General features: G+C 34.9%; 1 pseudogene; it reads right to left on the bottom strand.

Moving 5' to 3' along the window:
* Nucleotides 1-44: 44 nt before the first annotated feature.
* On the bottom strand, nt 45-21514 carry LOC149215464 (pectin acetylesterase 8-like; annotated as a pseudogene).
* Between the last annotated feature and the right edge of the window lie 1222 nt (nt 21515-22736).

The raw sequence follows: 22736 nt of genomic DNA, 5'->3' as shown, positions 1-22736 counted from the left end.
TAATTTTCAAATGGTTTTATAGTAATGGCAAATAGAGTACCGCACTAGCTTACAAAAAAAAACATATTATAAACGAATAATAAAAATAAATATATTAACATATTCGAAATAAATGTCAAGGAAAACATACAAATCCATGAAAAATCCAACATCGGCCATGCATTTCACATCAACACTCTTTGGAAGAAGATCGCCAAATTCATTGCAGTGAATATTTGTTGCCAGGCCACCTGCTGAGCAGCCAGTGAGTAGGACCTGCAATATGACATTTTACCATTTCACTAAGGTTAAGTTAATGTAAAAGAGCAATCTTCAATTTGTTATGGCCCCAAATAATAAATTTAATGAGTTTTCGCGAATACTTATTATAGTTTAAAGAGATAATAGCGTGAAATTTTGATAAATTTAAAATTATTTAAAATATTTTAACCATAATATTTTTTTAAATTATTTTATATAATTTATACATAGCTGAATGAAATATCTTACTTACTACAGATATTCAAATATTTTATTTATTAACGAAATTGTTTATATTAAAATGTTTTTCTATCACTGAGTTATTTTTAAATACTTATCAATTTTACTTAATTTTGTCTAGTGAAATATTTTATTTATAAATTCTATTGATTTTATTATTATTATTAATATTTTTCAAATGCCACATATCAATTTTATATTAAGAATTAAATGAATTACACATCTTCTTGTTCTAATGAGATAGCATAATTATTTTACTTTTAATTACTTGTTTTAAAAATTGAAATATTTTACTATCTCAAAACACACATACATATAGGAAGTTCATATTGAAATATATTAGTTAATATGTATACTCAAATAATTTATATAATTTATTTAAATCCTCTATTGAAATATTTATAACTTAAATATAAAATATGTTTTTTACATTTAATTATTTTATATTTCAAAATTAATATAAAAGTATGTTATCTCAAATATACATGGCAATATTTTATTTATAGCTTAGCTAGTAAAATGAAATGTGTACATTCATTTCTATTTTTATTTTATTTATAGTATGTTGGAAACAATGTTTATTTCTATTTTTATTTTATTTATAGTATGTTGGAAACAATGTTTAACACTGAGACTAGAGGTTGGGGGTGGGGACAGTGACTCAATATTAAGGATAATTTTTACTTTTATGCCAATTTATATTTTCATTTTAGGGTTGGCAATGAAATCATTCATGTGAGTCATTATCGTTATATCATATAAAAACAATACAAATAAACACATGAACACACACACCATAAGGAACATGTTGGAATATCTAATTCCTACTTGTCTCAGTTGTCATTCTTACTAGGTAAAAGAGTCAGTTCCTAGTAGTTAAGATCTATTTCCTAGATTGGTGTGTGGTTGAAATAATCTCTCAACCAACAGATTGTGTGTCCAAGATAGCGTACCTATCTTGAGACAACACTTCCTGTATATATGTAATTGCATTTTATTAATAAATTAGTCTGGATTCTCATATTTTATCACGGTATCAGAGCCCTGAGGGCCTGGCATGGGTTTGGCCCCTCTTGGGCTGAGAAAATAAAGAGTTTAGTGTATGTTGTTTATCCATCAGGTTTTTTTGGTTTGTTTAAGTGCTTGAGCGGTTGATTGAAATCGTGTTAAGCACACTGCTGCTCTGGTCCGACATATAAAGGACGTTGTAAACTCTGTTGCCAATGAAGACCTGCGGGCGTCTTTTGCAGAGCCGAGTTTTTGACGATTGGTTCCTCCACACAAGTAGAGCCAAGACCTATTGGTGCCATTTATGGTAACCAAATGCGTAGGATATTTTAGCCGAGTGAAGGTGTGATCAGTTAAAATTTTGCAGCCTCCGGCAATCGATGGTACAGTGAAAGCGGAGGTTTTGAGAATAGTACTTTACGAAAGAAAGGTTTCATTGTAGAAATTTCACAATTTGTTTAAACCTGCACGGAAAATGAATCGGAGTATATGTAGCAATCGAGGAGAAATATAAGAAAAAATACCACATAATCACATTACAAATTTATCTTCGTTTATTTGAAGAAATGGAATCGTGGAAGTGTAGAGAAGCCGTGTAGTGGAGCCAGCGGACAGGGCGCTGGGCTTCTAAACCATTCTTCTTCGTCCCTCTAATTTTCCATTTAATTCGACATTCTGCTGGTTGTAACTTTCATCATGATGGGTATCTGTTGTCGATGGATGGTGAGTTATGATGCTGCTTGCAGGCCGTGGGACTCCACGTGACCATCACCTGCAACAAATCAGTGGCTTGCCCATTGCCGAGCGAACATGCGGGAGTAGCTCCGATGGCTCCCTCCTCGACACTAGGGCGTCACCTGGCACGGAGGCTCGTTGAGGTTGGGGTCAGTGACGTTTTCTCTGTTCCCGGGGACTTCAATCTCACCTTGCTGGACCATCTGCTGGCAGATTCGGGCCTCAATCTCATCGGTTGCTGCAACGAACTGAACGCTGGCAACGCTGCCGATGGGTATGCACGAAAAGGCCATGGGGGCGATTTGCTGCAAAGATCAGAGAGATCTGGACAATGTCCTGCTCATTGTTGAAATATAATTTCAACTGCAGCTTTATTTTTATTTGCGATGCAATCTATCGCATATCGCAAATCGCAAACTCACCTTGTCACCCTCCGTTATGTGCTGTGTTTTCTGGCGATTGCGATGGTGCGATGTGATCAGATCGCAGATTGCACCATATGTGTGTGCTCCAATTTTGTGTTCCGACCAAATGGATTTCTGCGATGTGATCCAATTGAAGTAAATGGTTGAAGTATAGGCCTGCACCAAATAAATTTGACGTGAAGTAAAAGTCTCTTTACCGCCAGTAAATGTCATTAAAACAGTAAATGCAATTTACTGTGGGTTGGTAAGTCTTGGTGAAGTTTTTAATTTTATTTCAGCGGGAGTATGGCCTCAAGTAATAGTTGGTAAAAGCATTTAATTTTTATTATTTCTTTTACGGAAGCATGGGAAGTGAAAACGTGAAGTAACTTCTTATTGTTGATATATATATGTAATGTTTTTTTTGGATAAGTGTAGAGGAATTGTAATGCACAACGGTGCAAAGTAAAAAAAGGGGAGCACGCAGCAGCGTATGTAATTCACAGCAGTGCGTTAATTTAAAAAACTGAGACAGAGTATTTCTCAGGAGAGACAGAGTAGTTTTTGTGTGGAACTCAAATGTTCCTAGTGAATCCCTCTGTGAGAGAGGAAGACTCTTTTGTAACAGCAGTTGCTTTTATTAATGAATAGAAATTTGTGGTGTGTGTGAAAACTCTGTCAGCTGCAAATAATTTTTTTTAAGTTTCTGCTGTGTTAAAGATCTTGTGGATGAAACAGAGCATTGTTCTCTGTGTGTTGTTTTGTATTTTTTTTGTTTTTGGAATTTTACCAGAAAAATTTCCAACAGTGGTATCGGAGCTAGTTCAGGCTCTTTGAAGGGTTCAAAGAAGCTGAAGGAAGGATTCTTATTGCAGCAACTTCTCCAGCAGTGTGAAGACTCAGGCAAAAGTATCCAAGGTATTTCTCAAGTTTTTTTGTGTTGCTGTTGAAGACAGTCTGTTATTTTAAATACACAGTGAAGTATTTGAAGCATAGTTAAGAGTGCAAAAATGGCTGGCACCAGCACCAGCAATAGCATGGGTATGCAACTCCCATTATTTGATGGTAAAAACTATGACTATTGGGCAATAACAATGAAAGCCTTGTTTGCTTCCCAAGACTTATGGGAAATAGTTGAGGATGGTTTTGAACAACCAGCAGATGAAAATGAGTTTAATGCATTAACTCAGGGAGAGAAGGATTTGTTAAAGAGCCACAAGAAGAAGGACTCAAAAGCCCTCTTCTTCTTGTATCAGGCAGTGCATGGAAGCGTGTTTCCAAGGTTAGCAGCAGCTAAGACATCCAAAGATGCATGGCAAACTCTTAAAACAGCCTATCAAGGCATGGAGAAAGTGAAGACAGCAAAGCTACAGTTGCTGAGGAAAGATTTTGAGAACGTGTGCATGAAGGAGTCAGACAATATTGACTCATTCTTCACTCAAGTAATTGGCCTGGTCACACAAATAAGATCTCATGGAGAGATACTTGAAGAAAGGAGGATTGTGGAGAAACTATTGAGGTGCCTACCCTCAAGGTTCCATGTGATTGTCACCACCATAGAAGAGACAAAGGATCTCTCAAACTTTTCATTTGATGAGCTTCATGCATCACTGATCACACATGAGCAGAGGTTGAGTAGAAATGAAAACTCATCTCTAGAGCAAGCCTTCAAGACCCAGATGTCCTTTGGAAGAGGAAGAGGTCAAGGCAGAGGAAACAAGAGAGGAAGAGGCAAAAGCCAGAACAGAGGCGGAAGGAACAGTCCAGCGAATGCTCAAGGAAGAGGCAACAATCCAAATCAAAACCAAGGCCAAGGCAGCAGCCAACAAAGTGGAAAACATCATGCTCAAGGACAAAGGTATGAAAAATCCAACGTCCAATGTTATTATTGTAAAAAATATGGGCATTATGCCAGTGAATGTAGGAAGAAGCAGCATGATGTGAATAATAGCTCTAGTGCAAATATTACTAGAGAAAATGTCAGCCAAGATAATGTATTGTTAGCTTGTAACATGGCTGAAACAAATAGTGAAGATATATGGTTTCTAGACTCCGGTTGCAGCAACCATATGACAGGAAACATAGCTTTGTTTTCTGCTTTAGATCAAAGTGTGAAGTCACAAGTCACACTTGGGACTGATAGCAAAATTTCTGTTATGGGTAAAGGTGAAGTTAAAATATTTACAAAGCAAGGTGAAAAGAAAACCATAGCAGATGTCTATTATGTTCCTGGAATGAGATGTAATCTTTTGAGTATTGGACAACTTGTCCAAAAAGGTTATAATGTTTTCTTTGAGAATGATGTATGCACAATCATGGATATTCCACCCAGCAAAAGATGCATTGTTGAAGTGAGGATGACGAGGAATAGAATGTTCCCTCTCAGAATAAGGGCAGATTTGAAAAACAAAGTTGCAATGGCAGCAATTACCCAAGAGGCTCTCCAAAGTGTGCCAAAAGATGAAAATTGGTTGTGGTACTTGAGATTTGGACATCTCAACTTTGGAGGCCTTAACCTGTTGAGCAGAAAAGGAATGGTAAGGGGATTACCATTGATAGAGAAACCGGACAGCCTTTGTGAAGGCTATATATTGGGAAAACAACACAGAGAAAGTTTTCCAAGCGGGAAAAGCATAAGGGCAAAAGCACCCTTAGAAATTGTCCACTCAGATTTATGTGGACCAATGCAAACCCCATCTTTAGCAGGCAGCCAATATTTTCTAACATTCATTGATGATTTTACAAGAAAAACTTGGGTTTATTTCTTGAAGAAAAAATCGGAAGTGTTTGAAAAATTCCAAAATTTCAAAGCACTTGTGGAAAATCAAAGTGGGCTGCGCATTAAAGTTTTGAGAACAGACAGAGGAGGTGAGTATATCTCCAAAGAATTTTTATGTTTTTGCAGAGAAAATGGAATACACAAGCAGTTTATATCAAGGTACACCCCACAGCAAAATGGAGTTGCTGAAAGGAAGAACAGGACCATTATGCATATGGCGAGGAGCATGTTGAAGGCAAAGCATTTGCCAAATGATTATTGGGCTGAAGCTATAAACTGTGCTGTATATATCTTGAATAGGTGTCCTACAAAAGCTGTGATGAACAAAGTGCCAGAAGAGGCATGGAGTGGGAGAAAGCAAGGAGTCACCCACATGAAAGTTTTTGGATGTGTGGCCTATGCACACATTCCTGATCAGCTAAGGAGGAAGTTGGACAGCAAAGGGGAGAAATGTATCTTCATTGGATACAGTGAGGAATCCAAAGCTTACAGGTTGTATATCCCATCCACCAAGAAATTCTTTGTGAGCAGAGATGTTCAGTTTATTGAGGAGGAAGCTTGGGATGGAAGCATAGAGATAACAGTTAATGTTAAAAACTGTTTGTCTCATGATGAAGATGATGAGGAGATGGTAGAAATACATCCTCAAACAGCAGCGCCAACACACGGACAGCAAGGAACACCCTTGAGGAGAAATGAGAGTGCTTCTCCAAGCACACCACAAGGAGGAAATTCAAGTGCATCTTCAAGCACTTGCACACCAAGCGAAAGAGGTAAGAAATTCAGAAACTTAAGTGACATTTATAATGAAGGAATGAATTCCTTATTTGCCTTGTATTGTCATGTTGATGATCCTATTCATTTCGAAGATGCTATTAAAGATAAGAAAATGGATAGAAGCTATGGATGAGGAGATGAATGCCATAGAAAGAAACAAGACATGGGATTTGGTTGAGTTACCAAAAGGTAAAGAAGTTATTTGAGTTAAATGGGTCTATAAGACCAAGTGCAATGCTGAAGGAAAAATTGAAAGACACAAGGCAAGGCTCGTTGTCAAGGGATACAAGCAACAATATGGGAGACATTATGAGGAGACTTTCGCACCGGTTGCAAGAATGGAGACCGTGAGAGCAGTGCTGTCCATAGCAGCACAAAACAAATGGAAAGTCTACCAAATGGATGTGAAGTCGGCATTCCTAAATGGAGTGTTAAAGGAGGAGGTTTACATTGAACAACCTCTAGGCTATGAGAAGAAAGGCCAAGAACACAAAGTTTGCAGATTGAAGAAAGCTCTTTATGGGCTGAAACAAGCACCAAGAGCGTGGTACAGTAGAATAGATTCCTATCTACTGGAAAATGAATTTGACAAATGTGAGGGAGAACCCACAATCTACATCAAAGAAAATGATGGCAAGATTTTAATTGTTGTCTTGTATGTTGATGATGTTATTTTTACAAGTAATGATGACTACCTCATTGAAAACTTCAAATCAGTCATGAAAGAGGAATTTGAGATGACTGACATGGGTTTGCTGAGATACTTCTTAGGAATAGAAGTAGATCAAAATGAAAATGGGATTTTTATCTCTCAAGCAAGATATGTAAATGAAGTGTTGAGGAGGTTTAATATGCAAGAGTGCAAAGCTGCAATCACTCCCACGGTAATGGGATTAAAACTCAGCAAAGAGGATAGCAGCAAGGATTTTGATCCTAGTTTGTACAAGAGCATAGTTGACAGCCTTATGTATTTAACTGCAACTAGGCCTGATATAATGTTTGTTGTTAGTTTGATTTCCAGATTTATGGAGAGGCCAAAGGAGGCTCATTGGCAGGCAGCAAAAAGAATACTAAGGTATATCAAAGGCACAAAAAGATTTGGCATTTTATATACTTTTTCAGAAAATTCAGATTTAGTTGGCTACACCGATAGCGATTGGGCTGGAAGTGTGGATGATCGGAAAAGCACATCCGGTTACTTTTTTCACATGGGTTCAGGAGCAATTTCATGGGCTTCCAAGAAACAGCCCATTGTGGCATTGTCTACAGTAGAAGCAGAGTACGTGGCAATTACAGCAGCAGCATGTCAAGCGGTTTGGATGAGGAGACTGTTAAGAAGTCTATGCCAAAATCAGGCTACAACAACGATGATTTTATGCGACAATAGTTCAGCTATTGCCCTGTCCAAGAATTCTGTGTTTCACAAACGGACGAAACACATTGATACAAGGTTCCATTACATCAGAGAATTGGTGAACAATGGAGAAATTGTTCTACATCATTGCAGGACTCAGGAACAGGTAGCAGACATCTTGACAAAGCCACTGGATCAGAAGAGCTTTGAATTTTTAAGGAAATGTTTGGGTATGATTGATAACCCAGCAGTTGAAATTAAAGGGGAGTGTTGAAATATAATTTCAACTGCAGCTTTATTTTTATTTGCGATGCGATCTATCGCATATCGCAAATTGCAAACTCACCTTGTCACCCTCCGTTATGTGCTTTGTTTTCTGGCGATTTCGATGGCGCGATGCGATCAGATCGCAGATTGCACCATATGTGTGTGCTCCAATTTTGTGTTCCGACCAAATGGATTTCTGCGATGTGATCCAATTGAAGTAAATGGTTGAATTACAGGCCTGCACCAAATAAATTTGACGTGAAGTAAAAGTCTCTTTACCTCCAGTAAATGTCAGTAAAACAGTAAATGCAATTTACTGTGGGTTGGTAAGTCTTGGTGAAGTTTTTAATTTTATTTCAGCGGGAGTATGGCCTCAAGTCATAGTTGGTAAAAGCATTTAATTTTTATTATTTCTTTTACGGAAGCATGGGAAGTGAAAACGTGAAGTAACTTCTTATTGTTGATATATATATGTAATGTTTTTTTTGGGTAAGTGTAGAGGAATTGTAATGCACAGCAGTGCAAAGTAAAAAAAGGCGAGCACGCAGTAGCGTATGTAATTCACAGCAGTGTGTTAATTTAAAAAACTGAGACAGAGTATTTCTCAGGAGAGACAGAGTAGTTTTTGTGTGGAACTCAAATGTTTCTAGTGAATCCCTCTGTGAGAGAGGAAGACTCTTTTGTAACAGCAATTGCTTTTATTAATGAATAGAAATTTGTGGTGTGTGTGAAAACTCTGTCAGCTGCAAATAATTTTTTTTAAGTTTCCGCTGTGTTAAAGATCTTGTGGAGGAAACAGAGCATTGTTCTCTGTGTGTTGTTTTGTATTTTTTTTGTTTTTGGAATTTTACCAAAAAAATTCCCAACACTCATGCAACCGGAGGTCTACTGCCCTCTTCTTTCTGTTCCGCCCTATGGATGGGTCGCTGCTGTTACAGGACAACCCATAGTTTCAGAATTAATTTATGAGAGTTGGTAAATTAACGAGGAAAACTCATTCTACATGGGTGAAGATGGAGAAACCAACTTATTCCACATGTTGCATACTAGTGTGTTCTTAAATTATTTTTTGAGTTTTGCAAGTGAAACATGTTGAGCCTGATCAACTCAGCATGTAAATGCAATTGGTTAGAATTGATCACTCTAGTAATTGCAAATTGAAGTTGGAAAGATTCAAGTAAGGCACTAAGTACGATTCTAGAAAAAGTTGGTTGATGCGGCAATAGATGGACACCAAAGTAAAATATAGTGTGTTGTGGAAGAGAGTCGTGATGATTATAGTATATCACACATTTTAATTTTAAGCCATTCTAGGATGTTTTGTGGTGGTCTTTTGTAATGTATGTACCTCATAACTCCAAAAGTTGGAGTGTGTAATGTAAGCCTGATCAGGAATGGGTATCCATATACAGTTCGTTGTAATCTAAAAACCACTTTATATTTGCAGTGTCAGTTTGTGGTAAGCCAAAAACCACATGTAAGAGTGAAGTGGGACAGAGATTCCTGTAAACATGGTTTAGGGTTTGCCGACAAAACCCTTGGCCCATGGTGGCTAGAGTGCCCTAGTAGTATCTCATTTTAGCATGGTATCATTTTAACATGAAGAGCCTTTGTGGCTGAATTGAGTGCCTTGGTGGCATTGTTGAGCCTTCGTGGCTGTGGTTAGCCTTGGTGGCATGGTTGAGGGTGATCCAATAAAACCCATAGCATGGTTATGGGTAATCCAATAAAACCCATAGCATGGTTATGGGTAATCCAATAAAACCCATGATGATATTGGAGGGGGATTTACATGTACAGGTACAAGTGTGCAGTTATAATGGTTGGAAGAACCATGTATGCGAAGGAAATCCTACAAGACTGGCAGTTGCAGCAGTTAGTACCCATGCATTCCAATTGATGGTTGCTCCTTTATATGGGCATCAACATAATTTTTTTTGGTATATTTTACCACAACTAGATTTTACAGATTGATATGGAAACAAGTACTCATTAAGGGGGAGTGTTGGAATATCTAATTCCTACTTGTCTCAATTGTGATTCTTACTAAGTAAAGGAGTCAGTTCATAGTAGTTAGGATCTATTTCTTAAATTGGTGTGTGGTTGAAATAATCTCTCAACCAATAGATTGTGTGTTCAAGAAAGCGTACCTATCTTGAGACAACACTTCTTGTATATATGTAATTGCATTTTATTAATAAATTAATCTGGTTTCTCATATTTTATCAAAACATACACATAAGACACACAAGTTTAACATAGAAACCCTTGTCGGAGAAAAACCACCAAAGATTTGTTTGTATTATGATGTAAAATATGATCTCCTACTCTATTTACATTTATATTTTTTGAGAACCCACTCATAGGAAGAACCAACTCCCTTAGATTGTTTTCTAGCACCTACTAGTAGAAAGCACCAACTTCGTTCTTCTGCAGACACCCTAAGCAACTTATCATGAAACACCAACTTCATGGATTTACCCAGGCACCCACTTGGAGGAGGCACTGACCTCCAAGCTCTCCATAGACACCCACTAGATAGAAGCTCCAACTCCCTGTTTTGTAGGCTACAACCCACACTCAATACATAAATATCTACTTGTTGTTATGGCACCCACTTGGCTTGATTTTAGGTCTCTTTTCTCCTCATCAACCTTCACTTTACTCATCCCATGCAACCCTTTTTCTCATGCTCACTTTTCTCACCTTGTAGCACCACACATGAGCTTTTAGCCTTATTCATTCGGTATGCATAACTAGCATCTCCCGGCCTTTGTTGTTACACATAATCTCTTAGCCTCCGTCAATAGATCTCATACACAAAAAGCTCTCTACACAACTCTCCAACAATGTTTCCTTCCCCCACCATTCACAAATTCCATCCATGCTTTGTTCCTTTATAACACAAAGAACAATGCAGTTTGTCAGCTCATCACACAATCTCAGTGTACTTCGCTATGGATCATTACTTTCAAGGCACACAACTTATCTTCATCAACATTTTGAGTATGGGTGGAACTTACTCAACCATCATGCAGAGTCATGGTCTCCAATTCTTCTTTGCAAGGCACACAAGACTCCAGAAGAACAATACAACACACAATTAGAATTCATGAATTCATGAAGACTAAACTTGTTTCTTCCCTAGTTATCCATCCATCGATATGCCCTTTTTATTTTCAAAAACAAATGGTTGCACTATTGTTGAGTTATTTTATAGGACCAACAACATGAAATAGAGATTATTGAGAACATTTCCAATGAGTAACCTGGTTTTCAAACAAATTCCTTGTTTAACTGTGCAAGTGTGTGTCCTAGTTTTCACAGTTAGACTTAATTTTATCTTTACTATTTTATTTATTTATTTATCTATACTATCCAAATCTACTTGAAGTTCAATAATTCTATTCAAGTGTAGGAATATTTCTTATGAATTCTTTTGTAACATAACTACAAATATACTCATTCAAAATTGGACGATATGGTTTGATGAATACCAAAATAAGTAGGGGTGGAAAGAGAAGAAGGGGTCATCATTTCCCCAGTTAAAAAGAAAAAATCAAGTTTTCTTCGGGATTAGGAACTTCCACTAAGAATAGAGTGGAACAATCGAAACTGTGGATGTGGATGAAGCTAGAAATTTATAAAAGTATTAACGAGGTTAAGGTAATTGGGTATTCATGTCTAGTTATCAATAAACTATTTAAAGTATAATCTACACCTTTTTTCTCACGATCTATGGTCATGAATCAAGTTATGTCTTACATGCATTAATAAGGTGAAGGAATTTTAAGGAGACAAATCTCCTTGGCTGATACCCAAGCCAATGTAGGAGTAGGGTTACAAGGAGTTTTAAAGAGGAGGGCCACCGCCTCCCATCATCCCATCCCATAATGAATCCAGTAAGCGTGCCTTTTAAATTATATGCTGGAAAGAATGGAGTTTTGTGGGATTGCTTAGTCCCCATCTAGAAGCACAATAACACAAAATAAATTTCCTAAAAATCGTAAACATGTTCTGACATTCTATCATTCCAGTTTATTCTTTAAAATGGGAATATATAGGGAATATTTAGAATAAATTTTCATTAGTAATATGAATAATAATGGAAAAAGGATTTGTACCAAAATAATACTATATTCATAAACTTGGGAAGTCCTTCGATCATGATATGAACAATGAAAAAGTTAAATGATCGAGTATTGCTTAATGAGAATGAAATGCCCAACGAACGATTATGTGCTTTATCTAAATAAATAAAGAGATATCAAGAAAAAAATAGTTATCGTGAAATAATATCACTGACAAAGAATTAATTTTTATACCAATGATAAAATGATTACTAAGAATAATCATAATATGGAATGGATAAATTAATTTATCATAAATTATTAATTAGGAAATGCAAATACATTAAATTAACATAGATGATTGAGGATTTCCTAAAATGAAAGGAATTGAAGAAACCGTCCCTTTTTTCCGAGGGGATTGAATGATTACTTTATTTATTATCTACTTAGAATGATTACTTTATTTATTATCTACTTATTTATGAAATATTGAAATGTTTATACCCAAACTAAAAAATCATTACGAAATTTATATTCCCTAATTTTGTTAATTAAAACCAAGAAGTCTCATACGAATGATGAACGAGAAATTCAAGGCATAGCATTAAAATCACTACGTAGAATTCTACTTACCAAGGGTTCGAATCCCTCTCTTTTTGCATCTTGCCATTACTATTTTCTTCTCATCCATTCTTTTTTTAATCTATTTAATCCCAATAAGGCAATTTTGTAATTTCGATGTCAATCTCTCTCTTCATAGTAGAGAAAAAAGAAATGAACATTAGTTCATAATATGGGAAGGATAAATACTATTTTAATAAGCAATAAAAGAAAAGTATCATGGATAACATAATATCAAGGAGGAGGAGGAAAGGAAGGGAGAAGAACATAATTTCTGGATGCCCAGCAACGAATCAAGATTGAAGAGAATGATACTCTGTGATCAACAATTTATTAATATTCAAAGTGATCCATTTACATGATTGATGAATTATTTATATTTTACAATGTAAATAATGAAAAGTAAAATGATTTGGAAATTTATCTCTATGGAATAGATATATATTCGTATTAATGATTGATCTCTTGTAGTAATCACATTTTGAGGTTTTCAAAGGTAACTTGGTATATCTACCCTATGGTCATTGGCCTATATATGTCCATGATTAAATAATTGTCTAGCTCTATGAATGGTGACAACCCCCTAATTGAAAAATAATGTTATTCAAATACATTTCAAATAATTTCAATAGGACTCCACCCTTTGATCTTTTATCTTTTCTAGAAATATGAACATATTTTAGCAATTATCTTTCCGTTAGTCTTTAATGAAACAAAAAAAAAATATTTTCATTATGGCTGGATATAATATTGAGAAATTTTTGTGGAAGAATATCAGTTCATAAAATATTTTTGGTTTTTGGATTTTTCATGTTGGCACCTAATCTTTGGGATTAAGTAAACTGATTTAAATATTGTAAATAGTAAAAATAAAATGAAGTTGGTAAAGAAGAGATATTGGGAAATTAAACCCAATATTCTCTCTCCTCTCCTGATATATAATTCAAATTCATGGAGATATCCTTGGGGTGTGATGGTATTAGAGCCAACAACCATTTTTAGAATTTGTTTGCCCCATATATAACTCCTATATTCTTGGCCATATTCTTGTGCTCTCTGTCCGTGCATTCTTTGAGAAGCTGTGGGTTCTATTTGTAGTAGCGAGTCCGTGCATTCTTTGAGTAGACGCAAAACTCCGTTGAAAAGTTAAATTTTGCAGTGCGTTGTATTGGATACCAAAACATTGTGCTAGGAAAGACAACGTCGATTTCTCGAGCAATTATTTTTTTGTGTGTTGAAGGGGTCGTATTTATGTTGCATTGAGGCGTTGTATTGCAACCTACTATGTTGAAAAGATTAAAGATTAAATTGGTTGAATAATGTTGCATAAAATCTCGAAGGCCATATTGGTCTTGTGATACATATGGTTCAGTGAACGTGGAACAATTTTCATTATATACAATGATCGAATCGTTGAACAAGTACGTATGCTCTGTTGTATTGATTGAATGCTGTGCATGAATGTTTACTTTGGGCGTTGTACAAAAGCTAGTCGAATGGTGTATTGAATTCCATGTGTGGTGGCTCTGTCATGACTGAGTTAAATCCTATGTTGCAAGAAACTTTTGACCTCGATGAAGTATATACATGTGCATTCGCCTTTTATGTTGCAATGGCCATGATTCCTTACTTTAATTTTTTGAAGAGGGTTTAATTTGATGTTGCAGCCTCCATAAATGAAGAGACAATTCAACATATTTTTCCATTTTCAAAGGCATTTGAAGCCTTAAAGAAGTTAAAGGAATTGTATGACTCACACTCTAAACAGGAAGTTATTCAATTGATGATTAAGTTGTTCAATCTTGAATTGAAAAATGATGACCCTTTTGTCTTAGCATCAGAAATAAAGATCCATTATGCATGACATAAAATCCACTCATGTTGAAATAGATATTCCTTTCATATATTATGTCAATGCACTATATCCCACCTATTCACATTATCTTGAGTCATTGAAAGCAAGTGGAAAGCTTAAGGAGATTTCCCCTAACTTCCTTGAGAAGAAGCTTGTTGAAAGAGAGAAGGATTTTGGGAAGAAGACAACTCCTCAGTCTTTTAAAGAAGTTATGTGCCTTGCACAAAAAGAGAAGAATCATGCACAAGATTATTTTGGAGGAAGAGGTGCCCGAAGAGGAAGAGGAAGGAAGAATTTTCAAGGAAGGGGGGGCAAACATTTCCAAGGAGAAAGGTTCGGTCTTCATTTCATATGATGCAATGAAGATGGACATGATGCTTCCACCTGTAAGATTCTTTGGGACAGAATCAAGTAGGAAATAAATGAAGAGAAGGGTAAAACACTTAGTAAAGGGAAAGGAAAAGCACCCGAGTCCGCTCATTATGTTTTGGCATATTGAAACATTGGAGTAACTAAAGACTTATTCAATTCTTCACTTGCTTCATGGAAATATGATTGATTGTTTGATTGAGAAGAAAATTTCCACATGACTTTCAGAAGAAATTTCTTTGAAGAATTCATTGACAATGTTGATGGAGCAATATACTTTGCAGATAAGTCAAAACTCAAGCCATCGGAGCTTTGCACCATCAAGATCAAACTGGACTTCCAGACTTTCTTCTACATGATGTTTTATACCTCTCGGAGTTGAGGAGAAACTTGTTGGGTTTGGTCCACATTTACTAGCAAGGACACTCCATTCACATATTTGATGGAAAGGTTGAGGTCAAAAAAACATTATATCACTCACTTGTCATGATTGGGAGAGACGAATAAATACTTCTAAAGCTATAATGAACCTCTGCTCATGCACAAAACATTTCATACATTTCTCACTATGATGAAGGTACATTTCCATTAATTATTTCATGACATGCTAAATTTGGACATATGAACTATGACAATATTCTTTTATTGAAGAAAAATGGTGTTATTGGTTTACCTACAATTCCTAGGTAGCTTAAGAAATGTGATGCTTGTATCTTAGGAAAGCACAAAAAATAGTATTTTCATGATTTTCGTTCGAGAGCACATAGAAAACTTGAACTCATTCATTCTGATTTATGTTGTTCAATGCCCGTTCCTTTTGAAAATGGTAATAAATATATGATGACATTTATTGGTCACTACAACATAATGTGTTAGGTTTATTTATTGAAGACCAAATTTGAAGTGTTTGAAACATTCAAGAGCTTTCATGCATGGATTTAAAATTATGCACAATCTCATATTAGCTCTATTCATACTGATAATGGAAAATGATACACTTAAAATTAATTTGAAAACTACCTTCACCAGCATGGGATCAAACATCAAACAATCGTGCTTTATAGCCCCCAACAGAATGGAGTAGTTGAAAGAATGAACAAGACAATCTTAAATATGGTACGTTCGATAATGCTTTTCAAGAATGTTAAGTTGATGTTTTGGGATGATGTATATTTATGTGTTGTGCATATAAATAATAGGTGTCCATCTCATGCTATCAGAAACAAGACTCCCTATCAAATGTGGTATGACAATATTCCTTCGATGAGGCATCTCAAGGTTTTTGGTTCCACCTATTATGCCTTGATACCTAAAGAACAAAGAAACAAACTCAGTTCAAGGAGTTGAAAATATTTCTTCTTGGGGCACTCAACAACCTCCAAAGCATACCATTTCTATGATGAAGTGAATAAGAAGTTTATAATATCTAGAGATGTGATCTTTCTTGAATCTTCCAAGACTTACAATGTTGTTGAGTAGCAGCTTGATCGCCTGGACAGATTCTAGCATGAAAATTATTTTCAAGATTTTCATAATGAGATTCCACATCTTGAAGGGGGGATCCATCCATTGATGACACATTGAGTGGTGTGATTGAAAAAATTGGGAGACTAAATCTTGATTCAACCCCATCTTAGTCAACTGAGAAACTTGAGCTTTCTCAGAAAGGCCCTCCAAAATGGTTGACAAAAACATTTGAAAGTTTTTTTCCTTATGAAGTTCGAAAAACAGGAACAAGAAGCTCTGCTAGATAGAATGGAGGTGATGTTGGCGGTCTTGATTCACCTTTTGATATAGATGTTTCTTATGATTGTGAATTGAATTTGTCTACATATTTTGAGTCAACTTCCTTCAAAGAAGTCACTTCTCATGGTGAATGGAAAGAAGTGATGCATGAAGAACATGACGCTTTGATAAAGAATGGCACCTGGAAGATGGTTGATCCTCCATTGGGACCAATATGTTACAAGTGGTTCTTCAAGAAGAAGTATAAAGAAGATGACTCATTCGACAAGCATAAAGCCAAGCCCGTGGCAAAATGTTTTGCACAGAAAGAAAGGGTCGACTATGAGGAGAATTTTTCCCCCACAAAAAAATGAGCTACCATATAGACACTATTTTCCTTGGTATCTCAGAACGGTTAGAAAGTCCATCAAATGGATGTAAAAACTGTTTTCTTGAATGGAGATCTAAAAGACAATTTTTTTACGTCTCAACCATAAGGATTTGTTACAAAGGGTCAGGAACACAAAATATGAAATCTTGTAAAATCCTCATATGACCCAAGCATCACAAGTGCAGTACAAGAAGTTAATTGAGCATATTTTGAAAATCAATTTCAAACATTATGATCTTGATGATGCAAATTTGTTTTTCAAGAAAGTAGGAAAAATAATTGTATATCTTGTGTTGTATGTAGATGATCTTATGACGACAGGGAATAATGAGAGCCACATTGCATCCTTAAAGAAAGAACTGAGGAAAGATTTTGAAATGACATATTTGGGCTATGTTCACTACTATCTTGGTATTGAATGAACTAAAATTACAAAGTTTATAATCCTCTTTCATAAGAAGTACATTGGAGATCTGCTGAACCTGTTTGGCATGGATGAGTGCAATCCTTTGACTACTCCAATGGAACAAAAAATAAAGCTCACATCCACTGAAGGAAAAGAATTTGAGGATGCAACAAAGTAAAGACAACTTGTAGGAAGTCTCAACTACTTGAATCCTACCAAACCATACATTTCATTCGTTGTTGGAATCCTCTCTAAATTTATGCAAAAGCCTTGTGAGGGTCACTTGTCTGCTGCAAAAAGAGTTCTAAAGTACTTGAAGGGAATTCAAGACTTTGGACTCAATTATACTCAGGTGGATGACTTCAACTTGATTGGATACTCTGATTCAGATTTCGATGGAGATAAATAAATTGGAGTATCTAGCTCAGGTTATGTTATGAGTCTTGGATCAGGAGTTGTCTCCTTGAAGTCATGCAAACAATCAGTTTCAGTAGATTCCACAACTTAAGAAGAATATGTGGCAGTAGTTGAAGCAATAAAGTAAATTGTGTGGCTCAAGAAAATTCTAGAAGAATTGCACGAGAAACAAATGCACTCAACTTCTCTTTTGATTGAAAGCACTTATACAATAAAGTTGGCCAAGAACCCAAAGTTCCATGATTGAACGAACCACATCAATACAAAATACCATCTAATTCAGCATCATGTTGAGGCCAAAACAATCCACCTATGAAATTGTTCCACAAATGAGTGGATTACAGACATCTTCACCAAAGCGCTTGGAATGGAAAAGTTTGAAAGATTCATAGTGATGCTTGGACTCATCAACATCCCTTCAAATTAAGGGGTAATGTTGACACCTAATATTTGGGATTAGATAAATTGATGTAAATATTGTAAATAGTACAAATAAAGGAAGTTGGAAGACGAAGAGACATTGGGAGATGAAACCCAATAGTCTCTCTCTCCTTGTATATATTCATATTCTCTCTTCATGAAAATCAATTCAAATTCGTGGAGTTACTCATGGCCTGACATTTTACTATTGAGCTCTGTTAATATTTTCAAATGACATATTATTTTTAAATGAGATCCCTAATAATGGGACATAGAAACTCCTTATTTAATTAAAAAATAGTGATGAGAAGATCATAATTATTTTATATGGAAAACAAATATCTTTCTTCAATTTTTTATAGATCCTAATAGATCCTAATAGCTCCAATCGTTTCATTCATTCCATTCCTAGTTAGGAGTAAGTGATCATGGCATGACAAAACCGTCAAATGATTGTAAGAGTATTATCCATTCCATATTCACCTTATGGATTATGGGAATAAGAGGAACGAAAAAGAGTAGGCTATCAAGATGAAATCAATGACTATCACATTACAAGTGTGATGCCCTAACCTCTAAGGCAATTAGGCTCAATGGAATATAACTCCTCATTTCATTGGTGTGAGATCCATAGGTTCTTTCGGAGTCGTAACTAGTATAGTGTGAATAAAATTTAATGACATAATCTAGTTTACAATTACAACAACACATTGCCTAGATGCAGATTCCTTCAAGGGAAAGAAAAGGGAAGCAAGGGTGAATTGACATGGATTATTTTACTCACTCTTCCAAATCAACTAGGGGAGGATAATAACATTGCATTTCAAAGGGATAAATAATATAATGATTCCTATTCATATTCAATTGGGATAGATGTAAAGATAACGAGAGAAGGGAAGTAGAGGTGGATATTTCTCCAAACCAATATTGAACAAATATGCATTGCAAAAAATGAATGGACATGACATAATATGATTACATCAAGGTATGGTATCGGTCTTTGAGAACGGTATATGGCGGAATTGGTAGATGCTACAAGCTGGTCAAAGTGAGCATTGGGATGGAAACGTACCAAGTGATAACTTAGAAAGCAAGGAAACCCTAGGATATTTTCAATGGGTATTCTTGAGCCAAATACAGTTCATGGGGAGGATGTTTTTTCTCCTAAGATAGAAAGGGGATAGGTGAAAGGAATCAATGGAAGTTATTCTAAGGAATGGATCTCATTTGGTCCAATACTATATTGATAGAACACTCTATTTACACCTCAAAAGTTGGAATTTTATATAACGTTAGATGAAACTAGTGATTAGAACTTGAATTGTTCCAAGAATTTTATTCATAGGATAGATGCCAATGAGCTGAAATATTGATTTGACATTAAGTAATCCAATCATAAGTGTATCCACTATAGATAAAGAATTAAATCAATTTTGGAATAAATGGTTGGACGTGGATAAAGATAGAGCACAGTTCTACGTGTTAATGTCAACAACATTGTAAATTGCAGTAGTGGGAAAAATTATTGGCTTTATAGATTGTGAGGGTTAAGTTCCTCTATCCTCACATAGGATTACTCCCAAATGGACCAATTTATTTTCTCCAATTATATTAGTTCTAATCCATTCTCAGTTCCTTTTACCTCTACCTCGCTATTTGTTCATGAAGAGAAGAAATTAGGATATGGATCTTTTGATCCATCCTATGGCAAGTTGAATCGACTAGTTGATCAATTGATGAATTCATTTTGTGATGCATGATCTACAAAGATTAGATAATTTGGAAATTATTCAATTGTAGTCAATTTTTTCTCAATTAGTGACTTTGGGATCGAAAATAATAAAGATCATTTTCAAAACTAGGAAAAATCCATTTTTTTTCTTTATTTTTAGTTAACACAATTTAAAACCCTATACCAGGATTATCCACAAGGAAGATCTGAGTTAGGTAAGTTGGCAGAGAATAGGATTGGCCCCACCATTTCATATGTGGTTCCTATAAAAATGTCATATACATGTCTCCATATTTATCTATCTATTCTATCTAAATCTATTCTAGCTAAATAGATATGGGTATAGGAATAAGTACATATACCTATGTATATGTATATATGGAAACACTCCATCAAAATTTTCTCTCCCTCTTCTTTTCTCATACTCAAGTAAAAAATCATAAATTTAATTAGCAAAATAACAAAGATTAAATCAAAGTCATTTCAACTATTTTAAATAAATTTAAATATTTTAATTAAATTATAAAATTGATATATAATTTTATTTGTAAATAAATAATCCTTAAAATATATTATTTATAATATTTTTAAAATAATAGATATCCTCTGTATTCAAATTACTCATTTTAAGCCAGAAATATTCTTTTGAAAACGTACCTGTTCTGCTTTATCCATTCCCTGAGCCAAAAGATCTTCCATTACAGCTTCTCATATCCTTTGTCCTCTCGAATAAAGTTTGCTACTCTGAAATATTGTTCATTAGATATAGAAGTTTCCATTGGTATAGGATTATGAGAATTAAAATTCCTATTACCTATGTATTGAAAATAACATACCGGCTCTAGTACTTCCACATCTCCAGTGAATGAAGACCCATCACAGTATCTAACCATAACGCGGTTCCATCCATAGAAATCTGTTCAGCAGTTTTCTATAGTTTCAATAAATCCTTTAATAAGCCAAATTATCATCACATTACTTTAGAGTCTAGAGTTGAGCTACCTGGATTTTGTGTTTGAACATCACTTAAAATTCCTGTAAATGCTATTGATTTCCCCATGTACAGAGATGAACCCAATACAGAGTGAGAGCGATTCGAGCAGGATGGTATGTCGAAACACCATCCTCCACGCTGCATAATAATTTGCACTGAATAAGACTTCAGTTCCAATAAGCAGATGGGTTATAAATGAGGATTCAAGGTATATAATCACTTTATTAATCAAGTTACAGATATAATAGATACATGTATTATAGTATCAAATTTATCAAATTTTAAATTGAGTGAGGAGGAAGACAACAAACCATCTATATAAAACCATAAAACCAAATAAAATATCAATATTAAATTAACAAAAACAATTTTGGTCAATAAATAAATATAAAAAAATAAAATTAACTAACCTCCATGAAAACAAGCCAGTTGTTTGCTCCAGATCCATATCCTCGATCTAAATGGTAAGCTGGGGGCTTCCATCTAAACAAACTGCAATAAGCAATGACCACCTTATTAGTTCTTTTCAAAAATCAACTTAAAATTTTGAGAAACAAACAAATACACTTACCAGCTCCTTTGGCGACAGCATTCTTCAACACAGTGATGTTTACATAGAGCGTCAAATTGGATGAATCAGCAACTGACAACTTTTCTGTTGTCACAAATCCCCCACTATCGAGTTTTTCTGCATCCATTCTTGGTGCCATTGTCATGAGAAATACAGCAAGGAAAAAAATTGCATCCATTCTTGGTGCCATTGTCATGAATCCCTCATTTGCAGGCCATCTGTTAACCATCTTGGATAGCGAATTACGTTACAGTAAGCCAAATATGATCATATCGGGCTGCGGGAAAGTTCAGTCGATTCTTATTAAAAGCTTAAACCAACACCAGTTTAGTTGTTTTTTATTTTTTAATATTAGACATGCATAGCTTAAATTTTGAGACAAGCATATTATAGGATCATTTCATCTTGGATATGCACAATCATAAATATTTTCCACGAAGGCCGTTAAGAATATGTTATTGGTTCCCCATCGCTATCTTGGATTTTTTTGTTTTTTTATATCAACGTATTCTTGTCCCATCATAATAATATTACCACATGTTTGAAATTTTAAATTTGCTCCAGCTGCCGAGTTGGCCTTCCATGAAGGTTATTTGTTTTCCATGTCCATCATTCACATTCATGACCGTTAAATTTTTTCTTCCCACCAACAACATCTCATATTCAGTGATATCCTTATGATTAAATGAAAGATGTTCATTTCATTTTGCTTGGGATTTGCCATGTTAAAAAATTTCCATATTCAAATTATGCAATAACATTAAGAAACTCCGATGGAAAATGGAACATAAGGAATGAATGAAATATACTTTGAAATTCGTGTATGAGAAATGTAGATTCATACCAAAAAAAATGGAGCATAAAAGGTTAATTAAATATAATTCAAAATCTGTGTTCAAGAAATCTAAATTGATAAGCAAAATTTTAGATGTGAGATAAAATTAAATTAAATAAAAATAAATAATATTTTGAATGTTTCATGGTTTTTGAATGTTTCAGAAGGAGTTAAATGAGTTATTATTATTTTGGGTATATGGCATTAATATCATATATGGTATTGGCTTATTATATTAGTTTATTCATGGTAAATTGTAACAAATCTTATTTACGAGTTAGAGATTTTGTTAAAAAAAAAAGTGGGTCTCGGTGTGTTAGAAGTAAGTGGATGTATGTATTTTCATTTGTTCATTAAAGATGGTGTATTGCCATAAATTTCATTTTTACTTTTTTTTCTATTTTTAAGTTTTTTTCTCCTTGTTTTTTTCCCATTGTTGGTTTTTCATGTAACTCTATTGTATTGTGGTACATTTTATATTTAAGTTTATTTATGTCCTTTGTTGTTTTGTTATTAACAACATTAT

The sequence above is a fragment of the Pinus tabuliformis genome, chromosome 1_1, assembly GCF_031772625.1.
Source record: "Pinus tabuliformis cultivar Carrire ecotype Pingquan chromosome 1_1, CPIR1, whole genome shotgun sequence".
NCBI lineage: Eukaryota > Viridiplantae > Streptophyta > Pinopsida > Pinales > Pinaceae > Pinus > Pinus tabuliformis.
Note: the sequence above shows the minus strand (reverse complement) of the source record. Positions and strands in the feature narration are given on the sequence as shown.